General features: G+C 28.7%; 1 protein-coding gene across 3 annotated transcripts in view; it reads left to right on the top strand.

The window, feature by feature from the left end:
• Positions 1-21,280, top strand: part of Mnr (Membrane-bound Notch regulator) — a 299,567-nt gene that overhangs the window by 184,434 nt on the left and 93,853 nt on the right. The gene's annotated exons all lie outside the window — the stretch shown is intronic.

Raw genomic sequence — 21,280 nt, 5'->3', positions numbered from 1 at the left:
AGTAATGATTTGTAAATAATTTTTCTCTTTAGAACTGGAATATTTATTATTCTTTAATTAATCTTTTATTGTTAAATTGCGATCTTAATATCCTCTACTGTGTTTAAAAACAATTAATATAAACAGTAAATATTCTTCATTAATTATTTTCACGTAAAAACTATATTTTTTGCTTTAATTTGTTATTATATCTCCGAAACTACTGCTATGTAGATTTGAACTTTTCTATGTTTACTTCAATAATATCGGACTAACCCTTTTTGTGAAGAAACATCTAAAAATATTCACAATTTTTTAAAAAGATCTATCCATAGAATTAAAAAATTCTACCATTTTTGTACTTAGATAAATATGATGCATCAAAACTTGCAAACAGAAAAAAAAACAACTAAGAGAGCTATATTTTTACGTAAACAAAATTTTATTTCTTTTTTAATTGTTTTTTGAAAAAATTTTTTTTTTTAATTTTTTTTAAATTTTTTGAAAAATTTTTTTTTAAAATTTTTTTTATTTAATTTATAGATTTTTGGTAATTATTCGAACTTTTTTTTTATATATATAATTTGAAAGTAAATTTTTAATTAGGCTTAAGTTCATTTATATTATAATTTATTTGTAATAATTCAAAGAATATCACTGAATACTAAAATTTTAGACAATTGGCAAATTGGAATGCATTTTCTACCCTGCCAAGGGCGTCATCAACAATCTTCATTGTCAAGGTCTATTTGTAAATAACATCTATTTAACTTACTATTATTAGGAATTAGAATATGGGAAGCCTAATTCATATTTATATTATTTGTAAATTAGACGAAATTTCAAATATTTTTATTATATATGTGTATTCTTATTATTACAAATTTATCATTTTATTAGTGTTGCTGTAGTCAACCTTTGGTTAACAATTTAGCTATGAATGTTTTTGTGTTTTTCTTTCTTTCTCCTTGGTGTTGATTCATTGAATCAAACTGGAGATTGAAAACTGATTTTAGTCTTTTATTGTGCCATGTGTATATTTTATTTAATTTATAGTATTCAGTGATATTCTTTGAATTATTACAAATAAATTATAATATAAATGAACTTAAGCCTAATTAAAAATTTACTTTCAAATTATATACATATACATATAAAAAAAAAAGTTCGAATAATTACCAAAAATCTAATCTAACACTAATAAAAAATAATAAATTTGTAATAATAAGAATACACATATATAATAAAAATATTTGAAATTTCGTCTAATTTACAAATAATATAAATATGAATTAGGCTTCCCATATTCTAATTCCTAATAATAGTAAGTTAAATAGATGATATTTACAAATAGACCTTGGCAGGGTAGAAAATGCATTCCAATTTGACAATTGTCTAAAATTTGAGTATTCAGTGATATTTTTTGAATTATTACATATAAATTATAATATAAATCAACTTAAGCCTAATTAAAAATTTACTTTCAAATTAAAATTTTTTTTTTTCTGAAAAAAAATTTATGACAAAAAAAATGTTTGATAAAAAAAAATTCGGGTTAAAAAATATTTTTCCCGATTTTGACCCATTGTAGGTCCAACTTACTATAGCCTTATCTAAATCGTTGCAATGGACTTTGAAATATCTATCATTAGATATCCATATTGTCTATATTAATGACTTAGTAATCCAGATTAGATCAAAAATAGGTCAAAAATCGAGGTTGTCCCGGTTTTTTGCTCATATCTCCGTTATTTATGAACCGATTTTGCTGATTTTAAATAGCAAACTTTTCGAAAGCATGACAGAATTATTGAAGATTTGGATCCCGATGATATCTGGGGTCTTCAGAAAATTGATTTCAACAGACAGACAGACGGACATGGCTTAATCGACTCCGCTATCTATAAGGATCCAGAATATATATACTTTATAGGGTCGGAAATGAAAAATGTAGAAATTACGAACCCTTCACCTTCACGAAGGTGAAGGGTATAAAAATTAGATAAAATTAATCAATTTTCAACATATTATTCTAAGCATCTCTTTAGAATAAAAAATATCAAAAGTCTGTGTGACTTTTTACTTCTAAAAAAAATATAAAATAATGGAATTGGAATTAATGCTATGTAGTTTAAGTTTACTTTCCATTTAATTTATAGTCTTTGTATTGTTTACATGATTAATAACTGACTTCATTTAATACACATTTATGACATACTCCAAGCTTAGCAAAATCAAATAGCCTTAACATTTTTTTAGCGAAGAACATAAAATTTGCTAACTCATATTCCCCTCTCTACATTCAAACAATTGACAAACAAGGAAATAATTATTACTACAGTTAAGGAAGCATATTAATTGTTATGACTTTTCTTATGGCTAATACTCCCAAAACATCACACAGAAATTTCGCCATGCAAAAAAAAAGTATTAAGCAACAACAAATATGAATTCTTCATTTGGCTGTGCCGAATCTTATAATATTAAAAACAATTTTTGGAAACAAAAATTTTGGTAAACAAAAAAATTGGGAAAAAAACTTTCGATAAAAAAATAAATATTACAAAATCGATTCAGTAATGGGTATTTGGCTATATCTATCAGATGTGGTCCGATTTCCTCGATTTTATAAGTAACCGAAGTATTAATGTATCAATCATGTATATACGTTTTTTTTTGTGTTTCGGAAAGCTGATTTCAACAGACAGACAAAGATGGCTACATCGACAACGATCCAAAGTATGGTTTAGCAAATGAAAAATGTGTAAATTACACTTACCACTCATGGTGAAGGGTATAACGATAGGTTTAATGTGTGCTCATAATAAAGATCAAATACCAACGAATTTACTTGAGACAAACTAAAGCGAGGAAAAACGAAAAACTCCTTATTCTTTTTTATTGCTGTTGATGTCGTTATCAAAATGGGGGAGGCTATAAAAAGAGTATTACACCAATTACAGTCTATGCATCTCATACTCTTCTTTATATTTAGTCATAAAAATAAAGAGGGAAACAGCAACAATTGTATATTGAATATAAAAAAGTTTTCTTCAACAATATTTATTTTTAAGGAGCGAAACATATTATTTACAATTTGTTATGTATTTATTACATTATTTTGTCTTCAAATATTTTATTTTTACGAAGGTGTGTGAATAAGTCCTTTACTTTTTGAATGAAAAAAAATATTTTATTTTCAAGCATAGTCTCGTTTGAGCTCTCTACATCTTGCCCAACGTTTCTCTAATTTTGTTATCCATTCCAAAAAATAATATTTGTCGATGTCATCAAAATATGAATATATAATTATTTCATTGTTGGAGTCAAATCCTTTTCAGTCAGAGCAATTTATTCAGGTTTGAAAACAAGAAATAGCCACTTGGTACTAAATCTAGAGAATAGGCCGGAAGAGGGATCATTTCGTAGCCTAATTCATGGAGTTTTGCCAAGGAAACTGCACATGTATGCACCCTCTTATGCTCCCCATTGTGAGCAAACGCGGTAGCCATTTTGTAGTAAGCTTTCTCATATCCAAGCGATCATCAAAAATTTAAGCCACTGAGCTATGTGAAATATTATGGTTATATAGACCTCAACTGGGTATCCAGAACTTTCGGCCACAACGAAATTCAGTAAACCACTTGTTTACAAATGTTATCAACTGATGGTTTCTTCAAGTCTCACGGTAGTCAGCTATTAGTGGCTATGAAACACAAACTAAATGACGCAGCTTGTTGAAAGTTTAATAGGAGTCAACTGACATATTCCTGTTTATAGGAGCGGTGTTTCCTTTTCAGTTAAGAGGCGGAAAATTCTAAAAGTCACGGACTTATTGGCCCAACCTCGTAAATAATTATTTTGTTGCAGACAAGGAAAAAACTACAAACATGTACATCGTCTATTGTCAATACTTATTTCTATAAATGATGGTAGACAATTACTAACAAGGCATTTCCTTTACACGGCTGTTCTTAAAGGACAACATGAGAAACGAATGGGTTGTATTTATATTAGAAGAGAAAAAGTAAGAAAAAAAATATACAGTGCAAGTATAAATAAGCTGCTTAAGGAGTTTAGTTTAAATTTATTGCTTGACTTTCTTATTTGTAAAGTGTATGGTTGAGTAAGGATTGCTAGAACAATTTTTAAATTATTATACTATACTTAATACAATAAAGACATCTAAATTTGTTATTCGTTGCATATATTCTACAGTTCACTAGAAATTCCCTAGGTATGTAATAATTAGATTTGAATTTCCATTATTGATTCATTTACCTTTATCTAAAATTATATACACAAAGTCGATTAAAGTTTTAACTCTGTATTTGTATTTTGTATCAGAATATGTTTTTTAGTAAGAGGAGTTCTTTCACTATAGCTTAAATAAGTAAAAAACCTCAATAAAACCGCACGATTTTTTTTCTGTATATAGAAGCTGAAAGTTCATATTTTAAGAGCATTTAATGGAATTTACCCGATCTCGCCCTGATTTTTTTTTAAACTCAATCTATATCGAAAAAACCCCAATAATGGAGAACTTTAAAAAAATCTTAAAAAATATTTTCAAAACATTTATCTAAACAAAAATTATTTATTTATGTTCTCAAATACCTGAAGTTGATGGTTCCATTTTAATATTTCTACTTTTAACAGATTTAACAAAAAATATAAGCTCTCGAAATATCACAATTTTCAATTTTAACCACAATTATTTGACTTTGACCGCTCACTGCCAATAAAGTAAGTTACTCACAACTGTAATTTTAGCAGTTTGTGATGTATTATTTAATGCACTTCAACCAAATACCAAACATGACTGAAACAGATAAAGTTCAGCTTTTGAATTAATCGTCACATTTCAACCCTCTGTGCGATGTAGCTAATTACTACGAGTTATGTATCTTATCATTTGTGAATAAAATTAAAAGTTGTGGACAGATTTTATTCATTTAGGGCTTGTTTTATTTGGAACTTCGTTTTCTATATGTGTGAATTAAGAGCGTAGATGAATTTTGCAATTTTTAATGCCGTTTTAAATACCAAAAATTTTGAAATTTTTCTAAAAAATTTTTTTTTTTTTTGCAAATAAAATTTATATTTCTAAAACTACTTAAGGTAATTTTATGGCGGAATTTCGGTTTTTCCAGTTTTTTCAATAAACTAAACCGTTTTTGAATTACACGAATATATGTATGTTGTGCAACCTCCTCCATTTCCGAAATAACGGTATATCTCGAAAATACGAGCTAACCTAAAAAAACGGTTAGCACCATTGAATTCCGCATACCCGAATTAGTTTGACCCACTGGGTGCCATTCTTGATAGAAAAAAAGTGTCAGTTTCGAGCAGTGTTATAGAAGTCGTATAATTGATATTATTGAGTAACTTAATAAATATTGATCATACGTACAGGGTTATAAAATCAATGAATGATATTACAATTTTAGTTACATGTAGTTCTATACTAGATTTTTTTAATAGTCATTACTATTTCATATTAACCTGTTTCTTAGAATATATTGTATTTAAATGGATATTTCGAAAAAAAAAACTAATTAAAAATTGAAGTTCACATGCAGTATAAGTAAAAATCCCTGTTTCAATATTTATATCCCTGCCAAGTATACTTTTTTCAGTAAGCAGGGAATTCAATGGAAAAAAAATCTTCAAATTGTTTTACAATTTAGCATAAAAAATATAAATGTAAACCGTTTCATTGTTTTCCCTCAATCTAATCTATTTATAAAAAATATTTGTTTGCATAAATTGAAAAAAACTTTATACAAAACCTTGAATTTACCAAAAAAAAAAATTAAAAACAGGATGAAATGGAAATAAAAGGTTTTAAAAACTATTGTTTAAAAACAAGATTCATATTGAAATAAACTATTGGACAGACAATTACGATTGTAATGCTGGTACAGAGTAGAAACACAACTATTGGCGGTTGTTTTTTTTTTAACGAAGTTTTGACAACTTTAAAAGCAGATTTTATATCATTGTGTTTCTACACACAGTTCACATGTAGACACAAAAAAACAGTTGAAAGTATAGACATTTAACTTGCCACTGTAGTTTTCACAACTTGTTCGTAAAACACCTGGTTTTAAACTCACTTAACTATAAACATTAGGCCGGGTCGAATTGTATGGGCGATAAAAAAGTAATAGCAGAAACGGAATCTACGGAAAATTCTAAGAAATTTTCATCAAGAAACCATAGGTCTAAAATCAAATCCTATCTTGCGCATTTCGTATTTTATCCAATGAAAAACAACTATTAAAAAAAAAATTAATACTGAAATAACATTGGATAAAATATGAAATGCTCAAGATAGGATTTGATTCTAGACCTATGGTTTCATGATGAAACTGTCTTAGAATTTTCCGTAGATTTCGATTCTGCTATACGATTTTTCGTGAAAAAATTACCCACCCTAATAAACATACGAACATTTCAAAAAGTAAATTCCAGATATATATACATAAGTTTGTAAATCCGTTTGGAATTTCTACATTTTTCATTTGTGACCCCACAAACTATATATATTCTGGAGCGTTATAGATATCGGAGTCGGTATAGCTATGCCCGTCTGTATGTTGAAATCGACTTTCCGTAACCCCCAAATAACTCACATATACGATTCATACAGCAATAAATCCTTTACAGACCCGGTTGACTTGATATTTAAAATCGAGAAAATCGGCCCACAAATGGCTGAGAAATAAGGAAAAAAACAGGACAACCTCGATTTTTGACCTATTTTTGATCTGGATTAATATAGACATTATGGATATCCAATGATAGATATTTCAAAGGCCTTTGCAACGACATATATATGGCTATAGTCAGTCGGACCAACAATTGGTCAAAATCGGGAAAAAAATTTTTACCCAAATTGTTTTCATCAAAAATCATTTTTTGTCATAAAAAATAAAAAAAATAATAATAATTTAAGAATTAAAAATAAATTTTTGAAAAAAATGTTTAAAAAATTAAGAAAACTGTTTTGAAACAAAATTTTTTTAAAATATTATTTACCTAAAAATATTTCAAATATTTATTTTAAAGTATAATTTTGTGAATGATATATAAGATTCGCCACAGCCGAATATAGCTCTCCTACTTTTTTCTTTTAATATGGATGTTGGCTACATTATTTTATATTTGGCTGTTGAAATTTTGTTTTGTTGCGGCAAAACTTATGCGAACCACAGGTTTATTTGATTGAATCTGTGTATAATAAAAATAACAGAAACACTATTGTATCTAAATAAATACAAATTTTTGCTCTTCAATGTTTATATAAACTCATACATATTATTATACATAGTAGCAACTGATGTTGTATTCCTTTGAAATAGTCCCAGCATAATTTTATAGCTTCATATTGTTTTTTACTTCTATTCTAGCGCTTTATTTTGCAACGGCAAATAATGTTTATGTTGAGTATTGCGTTTTGCATTTATGAAAAATTGTTTCCTTCCACTTGCATTTTGTCCTCTCATTTCTTCTCCTCAAACCAGGATATTAAATTGGGATAAACAGGACATCCCCATTTAGTTTCCCGGTTGGGTTTCAATCATTTTTAGTTTGCCACTGTTGTGTTATTTTGCATTTGTCATGGGCTCTTTATGCGTAAAATAATGAGGATAAATATTTATGTAAAAGAAAAGTCAGAAAAACCAAACCAGTATTTATACACACCAGCGTCATATTCTAGCGATTTCCTGAAACACACTAATGCTATATTTCCTCAATGGTCAGCTATAGCTGATTCACAGTCAATATTGTCATACTTTTATATAATGTTATTTCAGCGCACTATAGTTCAAAGTATTACTTTTTCCGTGCGAAATTAATAACTATTAAAGTATTCTACTGTTTGATACCAATATTGGACCATAGGTAGAAATACTTATATTTTCAACAAATTTAAGAAAAATTAACCCTTTGTCGACCATTAACCCATTAACAGGAGTAAAATAAAGTAAATTCATTGCTTTTGATTAGAAAAAATTTATTTCATATTACTTTTCAGTCAAATTAGTTGAATCAGTAATTCATTTTGTAAACACATTTGATTCAAAATATTAATTGAAGTCTCGATAAAACTTCGCACAGTGGTATAAAAAAAGAGGGAAATAAATCTGTAATTTCTAAATCCTTAGTCCTTAGTTAGATTTGAATGAAATTTGACATGCGCAAAGAAAAAGTTGTCAAGTTTAAGTCTTGAATTTTGACCGCATGAATCCACCAGGGGTGCGGCCAGGGGCCCCCATAGTAGGACACCTTGGGTATGTTCAATTTTTAAAACGATCATATTTCTTCGTCTGTGTTTTCTATCATCAGCTTCGAATGTATTAATACCTTGTGTACTGTGGATGTCATTGCTAACCAAAGATACAAATCTGAAAGCATATATCACCATTAAGCCATATATTATTCTCATTTCGAAAATTATCTTCCTTTCTTCCGCATTTTTGACATTTTACTTTTAAGTAATTATAGACAAAATGGCGGACTTTTTCATCCAATAATTTCTTAAAGTCCTTAGGAATAACAGGAGCACTAATTTTCTCCACAATATATTTAATACCATCATACTTTGTGTCTTTTGGGCGTTCTTTTAACCAAATTTCAAAAAAACTTTTTTTTCAGTAACCTAGAAAAAATTAAATTACTCAGAAAGCGCAAAAATTCGCAGTATGAAATAAAGTGAAATGAATTCACAACATTTCAATATATTTATTTCTTTTTATTTTAAGTTTAACAAACGTTAACATTTTTTTAAAAGCTTCTATAAAGTTAAAGTTTTGTAATCAAAAGAAATTACTTTAAGGTTATGTTTAAAAATAGTTTTTTTTAATATAAAGGGAAATAGTTTCCAAATATTTAGGAAAGACAAATTAAGTACTTAGACGTCTCGTTGTATTCCATTTTAAAAATTATTTAAATTATTTACACACTTTCCACAATTAACGGTTAAAAATTACAATATAATATTGATACTATTCACAAATTTTTAAAATTGTATCAAAACTTTGACTTTGAAGGCGTGCTGTCAAGCAGTATTTTGTGTTTTAAAAAAACCAATTGCGAATTTGATTGCATTGGAGTTTTAATAAAAGGTTGAAAACAAAAAATAATGAATAATAACAACTTCGAAATTTTAGTTTCGCACGGAAAAAGTAATACTTTGAACTATAGTGCAGCGTCTTAAATTGTATAGAAGTAGAAGTTTCCTTTCAAACCGTGAAATTCATAATTATATTTCGTAATAATATTGATTTATCAATCATTTATGTATGTTATTTGGGGACTTCGGAAAGTTGATTTCAACAGATACACGGACATCACTATATCGACTCCTTTATTGCTGCTAACGCTTAGTAAATTCGGAGTCAGTGAAATACTTTCTTCCAAAGGATTGTTAGCAGTATATTCAAAAGTTGTCAAAATATTTCAAAAAAGTGTATAAAAACCTTTTGGCCTGATTTTATTTTTTATTTACAGTTTTTCCATATTTCTTGCCCATATGCTCCACTATTCTCATAAATGTTTTTTTATTATTTGTTTCATATTTCTTTTTGCCTATTTTCCAGTCTGTTAACATAATATTTTTGTCTGTATTTAAACGATTTAAAATTTGTAACCATTAATCAATTCATGATTGGACATGAAAAATAAATAAAATATATACAACGAAATTGAACATATTAGTTCAAATGATTTGTATTGAACTGGGTTGTAAATCAAAACACTGAAAACCAAAAAAAATATGAAAAATATTGTATCTGCTAGGAACTCAGCAACACATTTATACCTCCTGCCAACAATATCATCAACTATTAAAAATACATCCGGTTTTTAAATTATTGGTTGAATATGTGTATACATATGTATATGTTAGTTATGTTAGGGTGTGCCTCTCCCCTTTGTATTTATATGGATAGACAATAGCTATGTAGTAAAAAAGAGCTTATGAAAAAATATAAATATAAATTCAATACAATTTGTGTTTTACTTTAAATATTTACTTCTGTGGCTGACTTTGTGTATTATTACATCATTCGCCATGAGTGGCAAGCGTACATATACAGCTATGGACATATAAATGGCACATTTTACCAAAAGTTCTTTCTTATGCTAATATATCGTAAATACTATTAACAAACAAAAAATTTTTGGTTTTTTGCAAAGTTTTATTACTTATCTTTAAAATGAATGTAAACAAAAATTTAAATTCATTATTTTAAAAAAATTTCTTTATTAAGAAAAAAAACACCACTGAAATCAGCTGGACACATAAATGGCACAATTTTTAAAAAAGAGAAAAAAATCATTTTAATATTTCATTTGTTGGTTTTTTGGTATGTACAAATATTTTACTATTAATATTAGTGATGTAGCCTTTGTTTTTGATAACAGCTTCGCACCTGCCACCCATATTTTCCACTAGTTTTTGGCATTTTGTTTTGGGTATGGCATACGAATCTTTCTGAGCTGCCAACCACAGATCGTCCATATTTTTATAATTTTATTGTTGCTGTATCAACCTTGACTTCGTTCCAAAGGTCCTCTATAGGATTTAAGTCAGGGCACTGGGCTTGCCAATCCAAAACTTCGATCTTCTCTGCACAAAACCACACCTTTCACTTCTTTAGACGAGTGTTTGGGGTCAATATCTTGCATTAATTGGCATGGAATCGAAGGCATATGGCTCCATATGGTTTATTATAATATCTAAGTACTGAAACTTATCCATTTAGCCATTGATTTTTATAAGGGGACCTACGCCATGCCAAGAAAATGCACCCTAAACCATAATGCTATCACCACCGCGTTTCTCCATCTTCTGAATGAACCGAGGATTGTACACTTGTCCTTAAGGACGATGAACAAAGGTTCTGCCATCTGTTCCTATCCTATTAATTTTTGTTTCGTCACTCCATAACACGTTTTTCCAAAAAATAATGGGCTTTTCTCTATGGGTTCTGGCGAAGACTAATTGTTTTGAAATATTTTTGGTTTGGGGTGTTTTTTTTTGGCATGGCGTAGGTCCCCTTATAAAAATCAATGGCTAAATGGATAAGTTTCAGTACTTAGATATTATAATAAACCATATGGAGCCATATGCCTTCGATTCCATGCCAATTAATGCAAGATATTGACCCCAAACACTCGTCTAAAGAAGTAAAAGATGTGGTTTTGTGCAGAGAAGATCGAAGTTTTGGATTGGCAAGCCCAGTGGCCTGACTTAAATCCTATAGAGGACCTTTGGAACGAAGTCAAGGTTGATACAGCAACAATAAAATTATAAAAATATGGACGATCTGTGGTTGGCAGCTCAGAAAGATTCGTATGCCATACCCAAAACAAAATGCCAAAAACTAGTGGAAAATATGGGTCGCAGGTGCGAAGCTGTTATCAAAAACAAAGGCTACATCACTAATATTAATAGTAAAATATTTGTACATACCAAAAAACCAACAAATGAAATATTAAAATAATTTTTTTCTCTTTTTTAAAAATTGTGCCATTTATGTGTCCAGCTGATTTCAGTGGTGTTTTTTTTCTTAATAAAGAAATTTTTTTAAAATAATGAATTTAAATTTTTGTTTACATTCATTTTAAAGATAAGTAATAAAACTTTGCAAAAAACCAAAAATTTTTTGTTTGTTAATAGTATTTACGATATAATAGCATAAGAAAGAACTTTTGGTAAAATGTGCCATTTATATGTCCATAGCTGTATATAAGTTTGTCATTCCGTTTGTAATTTCTACATTTTTCATTTGCGACCCCACAAAGTATATATATTCTGGATCGTTATAGATAGCGAAGTCGATATAGCCATGACCGTCTGTATGTTGAAATCAAATTTCCTTAGCCCCTAAATAACTTAAATACATGATTCATCAATATGTCCGGCTCGGTTGCTATTTAAAATCGACAAAATCGGCCCACAATTGGCTGAGATATAAAGAAAAAACCGGGAAAACCTCGATATTTGGACTATTTTTGAATTATATCTGGACTAAGTCATTAATACAGACAATATCTATATGATAGATATTTTAATGACCATTACAACGATGTATATAACGCTAGAGTAAGTTGGACCTACAATGGGTCAAAATCGGGAAAAATATTTTTTAACCCGAATTTTTTTTCATAAATTATTTTTCCAAAAAAAAAAAAAATGAAAAAAAATTTGGAAAAAACTTTTTTTAAAAAAATTTGGAAAAGAAAAAATTTTAAAAAAAATTCGAAAAAAAAAATTAAAATTTTGTTTATCTAAAAATATTTAAAATAAAATATTTTTAAGTATAATTTGGTGAAGTGCTTGTTTTTTATTAATATGACAACAATCTTTTTAACAAATTATCTTTTAAAGTAGTTTAATAAATATAAAAATATACGTATGTCCAAATTAATATATATATACTAGGGTGATCGACCCTGTTTTTAACAACCGGTTTTTTTGAAAAGCTCACATTTCGAATATCGAAGAAACCGGGTTTTGCTCCTCGAATAGCCGGTTTTTTCTAAAAGTGTGTTTTTCTGAGTTTATTGTATTAAAAACTATGCAAAAAAATGCAAAATCCAAAAAACTTTTTAAAACAAATACTGCAACTATTTTAGAATACTTTTTATGTTTCAACAAATGTCACAAGCTACCTGGAAAGCTTGAAAACTTACTCAATGCTTTGTTAACTATATGTCCTACAAGTGCACTGAGTGAAAGATCATTTTCATGTCTAGCTTTATAAAAACAAAAGAAACAAAATCGACATACTCCAAAGCATTTAAACTGTGTTTTATTCCTGAGATTATTTTAGTCATAAGGGTTTTAAATTTACTGACACTAACGATCTTCGTTACTCTCACTTTTAGAAAAAAATCAATTTTAATTTCAAAAGACCTTGTGAAGGTTAAAAAAGTAATCAAAGTTGAAACTAAAAAGGCTTATTTCTTGTTATTAGAATACATGTTTATTCTTTATCATAATAATATGATCTCTTTTAGTTTTGTTATGTTTTTCCATGAAATGTATTTGTTTTAATAACCATTATTTTAATAAATACAACTTTTTTTCATATTTCTAGTCGTTTTAACATTTTGCCAAAAAACCGGTTAACCGTTTATTATTAAAAAACCGAAACTGAAACCAGTTTATATTAGATACCAATTTTTCGAAGAATCCGAAAACCTGTTTCTAAAAAATGTCGAAAAATAGTTCGCCCTAATATATACCCATATATTCCACATTATCATAGCTCCCAAACAAAATCAATCCCGAAATAAGACTGAAAAGACAACATGAATATTCTAAATATATGGGTTTAGTGAGCAACAACTTAACCTACGCCTTACCAAATTCTATTACTTTAATAAATAACTTGATTAATTTTGCCCCGATTAAGGAGAAATTTTTACTCATTGAACAAATTGTTCTTTAGAATTTTGCACAAACATGATATCATATTTTACCAGTATTCGTAAACAATACAATTTGAACTATTCAGTTTGCTTATCTCGGGGTTCTGTGCCTAGGACAAGACAAAGAAATGTTGCTACTTCAATGTGGTTTGTTCGCAAATGCATTGTACTAAGTGAAGTAAAATAGGCAGTCGAATATATGGGGGCTATCATGGGGACCCTGACCACATTCTGGGCATACATTTGGGAAGGAACTGCTTATCCGGTATCAGTAGGCATATCTATAGATTGCTGAAGACTTTACTGGAGATATGTACAGGTTGCGTGCAGTGAATAAATGTCATCAATGTTGAATTCATGAAGTAGCGAACGGTATCGCTGATTTTATGTTAATTTCAAATAAACCACCGAAGCAAATCGGTATCGAGTTGGCCAATATGCTGTCCACATAGTCTTTCTACTCGGTATATGATTTCTCATTCATATAAGAGTATTCATTCATCCACTCGTCCAAAAATGAGACACTCTCAAGTCTGTCACAAAAATTGTAAGAAAGTGAAAATAATCGTAACGTTTCGAAAAAACGTTCTGCTACAAAAACTTCACTTACATATTCTGTTTTTTTTTTTTAAACTGAATATATGTAAAGACGTTTTAGTTTTTATTTTCGTACGAATTTCATGACTGTGACACACCCTTGTATCTCACTGTTCGTTAAATCTGCAGATCTCTGAATATATTACAATTGGCCTGTTAATTGTTGCATACCTTTTTCTATTCATCTGATTGCATTTCTATATATTCATTATAACTTACTTTTTTATCCACAGTTTTATAAAGATTTTTTAGATGAAAGCAAAAACTTTCGTTTTCAATTTTAAATCTAATTAATGCACCATTTTCACTTTCCTGTCGATTGAGAAAAAAAACTTTCATTTCCAATCTATGGACAGCTTAATCAGACATTTTCTTTAATATGCTGCAAACGTGTTGTTGCTCTCCCAGATGCTGTGTATTTAACTCACTGGTTCAACAGTTATAAAACTGTTTTCTTTCGTTGCACCGTTTAATTTTTTCTTTTTCCTTTGCTCTCAGTATTCAAACTACACTTGTCCTAATTGTTGACTTTTATTATTGAAGTATGTATTTCTTCATAAGGGGGCTTAAACATGTTTAAAGATTTACCAAGAGCTTGCGTTTAAATAAATGATGATTTAAATAAAAATAAATTTATTTAAGAAAAATAAATTATTATTTTCTTTGGAAAAAATTAAGTTATGCTTAATTATTCCACTGAGCAGCTGTTAAGAAGTGTTAAAGATGAAATGAGTAGGCAAAGAAAGTGAAATATTTTATTACACCAAATTTTTCTTATATAGTTAAATGAACATGTAAGTGTTTAACAAAAGTATCATGAAGCATAAATCTGTGCAATTTCCGCTAAATCATGTAATTCATACAAATTGGTTTTTATCTTTTTCTTTTGCTGGTTTATTCTACTCCTATCACTTCCTGTGGTAGGGGTTAAATGCTGGAAAATTGATTTATTATTATCTTTGTGTAACAAACAAAAAAGTTATATACATAGTTACTTTAGTTTTGTATTAAGCGATTTAAAATTAAGTGAATGAACGATTCTAAACTCAATTTAGAATTAGATCAAAAAACTCAAAAACAGTGGTAAATTTTAGATTTTTTAAACCAAAAATATTTGTTGAGAAACTTTCTAAAATTTCTTATAATGTAGAAATAATTTGCAATTTTAACAACATCCTCTTTGTCCTCCGCTTTCACCATTCCATGTAACTGGCGGTGGTATGTAACAGATGTGTAACTTTCTGTCTGATTACAGACTTAATTAATTGCCAGCAAAAGAAATTAAAACTAAAACAAAGAAGTTCAAAAAATCATTGTTAAATTTTCTACTCAAAAAAGAAACAAGACTAAACAAGTAAGAGAGATATATTCGGTTGAGCCGAATCTTATATACCCTTCACCAAAGTATACATTAAGAAGAAGATTGAAGAAAAAATATGGTTGGAAAGAAGTTTTTGGTGAAAGAAACTAGATTCAAAATATTTTTCTCGATTTTGACCCATTGTAGTTCAAAATTACTATATCGTAAGAGAGATCTTTGAAATATCTACTTAATATAAATCAAAAATCGAGGAAGTCGTCGTTTTTATAAACATATTTTCTATTTTAATTAAATAGCAACCAAACCAGAACTATAGCGGCTATATTGATGTATGAATCATGTATCTAAGTTTTTTGTAGATACGAAAAGTACATTTCAACATAAAGACGGATTGATAAGATGAGATTTCAAAGTGTGCCGGGTGGCGTATTGTGACACTATATCTAAAATTTAAGTCAAAATTTAATTAAATTTGAGCAATATCCGACAACGATTTCGGTCCGCGCTTCGAAGTAAAAGGTCAGGCATATGCAAATTTTACAATTTATATCAAATAAATTTGTTAAACTCGTTATTTTTCTGCATTATTTTACTGAAATACATATGTAGATTTATTTGTTTATTTAAATAAAAGCTATAGTCAAATAAATCTTTAGGAGATTAACCCTTAAATCTTCTTTGTGTCAAAGTGACCCTTAAACTATTCGGAAAAAATGCAAATTTTTCAGTTTTTGTAAAAATGTTCCTGCTAAGTAATCACTTTTGCAATTGGGTGCAAAATAATCGAAATGCTTACATAATTGTCGTTCTAATGATATACAAAACACAAAAATTGGTTTAAAAATAGGAAAGTTATTAAAAATTCCCCATATCAATAACGTATCTCAGGGCCCTTGGACAAGTAATGTAAGAAAAAGATTGACTTATTTTGAGAAATATTAAAATAAAATCTAATTTTTACTCAAAATATATCCACATTTACTTGTATATGAGTTTTTGTCTTCGTAAGATACCGTTAACCTAATCGCAGGTATGACCAAGCAAATTTAATTTTTTAAAGGCAATTTCAAATCTTCATTTTAAAATTTTTAAAAATTTTGTCAAACAAATTTCAGAATTTGTTGATCATATCATTCGGCTTTATTGACATTATAATAGGGAATAACAACATGAAGAAATTATGTGAATACGTCATACAGTATTTTCGTACCTGCGATTTAAATTTTGCGAATATCGGGAAAAACTAATTTTTTGGCCATATTTTGGTGCATGAGACCAATTTCTTTACTGTTATGAATTTTAAATAAAACCTATTCATAATATTATAGACCAGATAATTCAAAATATAATGTGAAATTTTTACTAAGAGCGGACAACGCTAACTCTTAAATCGATAAAATTTTGCTATATTTGGAATTTATAAATGAAGAATATTATATATTGTTATGTTTTAACCTCTTCAAAACGCTGGTTTATTTCCTTTCAATAAACCGGATACTTTTGATTGCAAATAAAAGCCGTTTAGTAGTTTGAAAATTGTAAGAACTCTTCATTTATTTAAAATGTACAACAACAGAATTAAATAGTCACTCAGTGTTTATACCCTACACCACCATAGTGGGGAGGGTATTATGCGTTTGTGCAGATGTTTATAACGTCCAAAAATATTAGTCTAACACCCACCTTAAAGTATACCGATCGACTTAGAATCACTTTCTGAGTCGATTAAACGATGTCCGTCCGTCCGTCCGTCTGGTTGGCTGGCTGGCTGTCCATGTAAACCTTGTGCGCAGAGTACAGGTCGCAATTTTGAAGATATTTCGATGAAATTTGATACATATTATTTTTTCGGCTCAGGGACAAAGCCTATTGAAACTGGCTGAAATCGGTCCATTATTTCACCTAGCCCCCATACAAATGTCCTCCCGAAATTGGACTTTATCGGTCATAAATGTTTAATTTATATATGTATCTCCACAAATTTCGCTCCAAATAAGTTTTATATATACAAAATTCATGTCACCAAATTTTGTTACGATCGGTCCATAATTAGTCATAGCTCCCATATAGACCCGCTTCCGAAAATCACTTTAACGTGCATAAATCGCTTAAAAATATTGGTAAACACACAAAATTCAACATAGTTAACTTTAATATACACATAAATCACACGACCTAATTTCATGGTGATCGGTCCATAATTGGTTATAGCCCCCATATAAGGCCCACTTCCGAAAATCACTCAAAAATATAAATTATTTAAATTTTAAAAGAAAAATTTTTTTTGCTCTTTTACTTAGTGTAGGGCTTGACCGACCATACTTTCTTACTTGTTTTTATACACGTTTAAAAATTCGCGGAAATAAAGACACACTTTATAATGTACACGAATTCAATTGAAAAACACAGCACACTTTAAGGCACTCAGTTGATATTTATTTGAATAGCGTCTCTGATAAACTGACTCACGACTGCAACCTCTGCCACTATTTCTAACACTGCCATCTGCACTCTAGATTGTTCCTTAACTATCAAAATTCGAATATTCTAGATCTTACTAATACATACGCCATCTGTGGTGTACTTTCTACAATGTTCTTTAACTGAATATTCGAAATCGAATACAGCGTTGCCAACTTACGATCAAATCAACTGAAAGCTTTTATTTAATAATGAAAGCATTATGCTACTTTTAAATCAGCCCTTAAAATCGTTATATTTGGATTCAAGTACAATTTCGTAACAATATTTTTGGGCCGATTTCAATGAAACTGAAGAAAAATATACCCTAAGGTCTAATATTTACAAAACTAGTTCAGAAATGTAAACTAATAAAATTTAAGAATAAAATATTTTTCTGATTTTCAATTATAGACCGATCCTCACAAAAGTTAACAGAAAGATTTAGGTTCATTCAAGACTTGTTTATGTCCAATTTTTTTATGATATTAAATATTTACTATAAGACAATTATGAATGTTAAAGTCAATTTCTGAGGAGGACTTTGAAAGGATTGTCCGATTTTCGCCATACTTGACAGTATAATTTCGGAATACTTAGTACTAAATTGAGCAAAATTGTATCAGAATTTCCGCATAATGCACATATTTATGACTGCTCAAACAGTATACTGGGGGGACATTTGTATGGGGCTATGTGAAATCATGAGTCGATATTGGCCATTATCAATAACAAGTAAACCATATCAACGGAGAGTATCTGTGGAAAATTTCAGCCAGCTGTTACTTTCGTTTGCGCGCTATCGCGTTTTCAACAGACACACGATTGGACTGACATAGTTAGGATCTGCAATGAATATTTTGATATGTTACAAACGGAATGACAAAATCAATTAACTGCGAAAACTGTAGACAACAAAAAGAGCGAGCGAAGGTACAATAGCAAAAGAGGAATGTTGTAAATGAAAATTCTTATAGCGCTCATTACAAAACTACTGAGAGTATTAGAAAAAAGAAAAATACAACAAAAAAAAAAATCTAATAACATTTTCATTAATGAAATTAACTGCTCCAACAAAGAGAAATAACACAAATTTCTAGCTCTAATGAAATATTTTTTGCCGCTGTAAATAGTTAACTGCTACTTGTATTTTTTTTATCTACATTAAATTTTCAAGCTGAATGCACTTCATTTTGAATTTAAGTGCAATCCTTAACATGTGCTATGAAATTTTAATTACATTAGGGGAAACGAAAAAACACCTGCTAGTGTTTAGTAAAATTAGCGTTAAAAATGTATATCATTCATTCTAAAGGTATTTATAGACGGCAATACTGAGTATTAACACTTTTCAAATTTAAAATATTATTGAAATCTTTCGGTATGTCAAGAAATCGTTTCGAAAAATATATTTCTTGTTTACACGATAGTATTACAAATATTTTATTTCTTTGTTCATCGATATTTTTCTGCTAACTTTATTTTTATTTTATATTTTCTTTACATTTTTGTTTGCCTTATTTGTTTTTATAAATACATACCCGATACATATGAAAATAAAAAGTTTTTGAATTGTTTTGAACAAATTTTCAATACCGACCGTAAATCAAAAAAATCATTTGTATTTTTTGAAAATCTAATACAAATTTTGTTTAGACCAAGGTGTATTCAATAAGGTGAAGTTACGAGCACAGCTGATTTTTGTTTGTTTATTTATGTTGTGTTTGAAAGTGTCAAAAAGTTGTTTACTATTTGTTGTTGACATTCGAAATATTTAAAATGAAAATAATAAAAATCTGAAAATTGTTTAAATAAATTTGTTCAAGCAAACAAAAACCATAATATCTGCAAGAACAAAAAAAGCAATATTGGAAATTGATTGGTGAAAATGCATCACATTTATAGCTTTTGCTGAATTTTAATACCAAACTCCTTAGAAGAATTTGGTTGTGTATTTTGGACGTGGTTTTGTATTTAGGACAGACAGACGGCCATATGTACATAAATGGATAGTTTGATAGTTCCGCTGGAATCACCTAGCTTTCTATCCCCGCTGGCCGTTTTTAATATTAAATCTTCAAAAAAAAACAGTGCAAACTACAAATAATTGATTTTTTATTTGTTTGTTTTTAATATTTTTCATATAAAAACTTGTAATTTATTTATTTTTTAATTGTTTGTTTTTTATATTTTTTGACATTTTCAATCTCTTGACAAATAACAAATATTGTCTTTGTTGTATTTGTTGCCGAGACGCTCTCACCTGATTAATACGCCTTGGTTTAGACGATGAAATTGTATTATGATACTTGAGTTTTTGACAAATATTAATACTCAGTATTGCCGTCTATAAATACCTTAAGAAAGATTTAGAAAAAAAAGGGGATCCCCTGAAATGTTCTCGAAATTACAAAATATAAAAACAAATTTAGCATCATTATTCATGTCACAGTAAAAGCAAAAACCTTGAATGAAAAATTGCAACGATTTTGACGACAACGAGGACTTTTACATACAAAAGGAAACATAAAGGAAGAGTGGATAAAAAAATACACCATCAAAGATGAAAATGTTGGCGCAAATTTTCACAAGCAACAAAACTTTATATGCAACAATATAAATAACTTTTATTAATGCATGGTTGAGGAAGGGTATGTGGATGTTGAAAAATTTCATAGGTGGTACTAATTTAAAGCACTGAAAATTTTCTTTTGATCAAATAAAATTTTACGTGCATAAAATTCGTTACTTACCCTTTTTAACCCAATTATGTGATAGTTTTCGATACTTTCAGTCTTCATTTTCAACATATAACAATGACAATGTTTTATTGTTAAAAGAAAATTAATTATTGCCGATTATTAAACAGAAGGAGTAAAATGGCAAATGACTTCAATTAATTTTCACACTTTTTTTAGGAGTTGAGACAATAAACAGAGTTAAAACTATTTAAATAAATACATAGTTATTTACATTTATTTTTTGCTCAATAATGTCTTTATATACATAAATAAATGTTTCTTAATTTGTGTTGCATTTGTAGACTATTGTTGTATGTCCCTTAGGTTATTCTTGCTTTCCACCCAAACATCTTAAGTACAAATTCACTTCGCAATTTCTTTTATTGCAGTTTTTTATTTGACCATCTAATTTTTGCTTTCTTTTCTTTTTCACTATTTTACATACCCCTTGTATCTTTAGAGTACTGTCAATACTATATATGTTGCAATTGTCGTCTTATAATTTTCTAATTTTATACCCACCATCAAAAAGACCCCCTTAGTATACCCCAAAAGTATATATATTATGGGTCCTTATATAATTCTTAGAGGATCTACCTATGTTCATTCGTCTATTGTTGGAACGATAGGGTGTCGAGGAAACGGCATATGGGGATAAAATGTTCCCTAAATGTTCTTTATCGATTAGGAAAAACACATGCAAGTGAATGGGACGAAACCAGAGTTATGA

The sequence above is a fragment of the Calliphora vicina genome, chromosome 4 (genome assembly GCF_958450345.1).
Source record: "Calliphora vicina chromosome 4, idCalVici1.1, whole genome shotgun sequence".
NCBI lineage: Eukaryota > Metazoa > Arthropoda > Insecta > Diptera > Calliphoridae > Calliphora > Calliphora vicina.
This window is presented reverse-complemented; position numbering and strand designations above follow the sequence as displayed.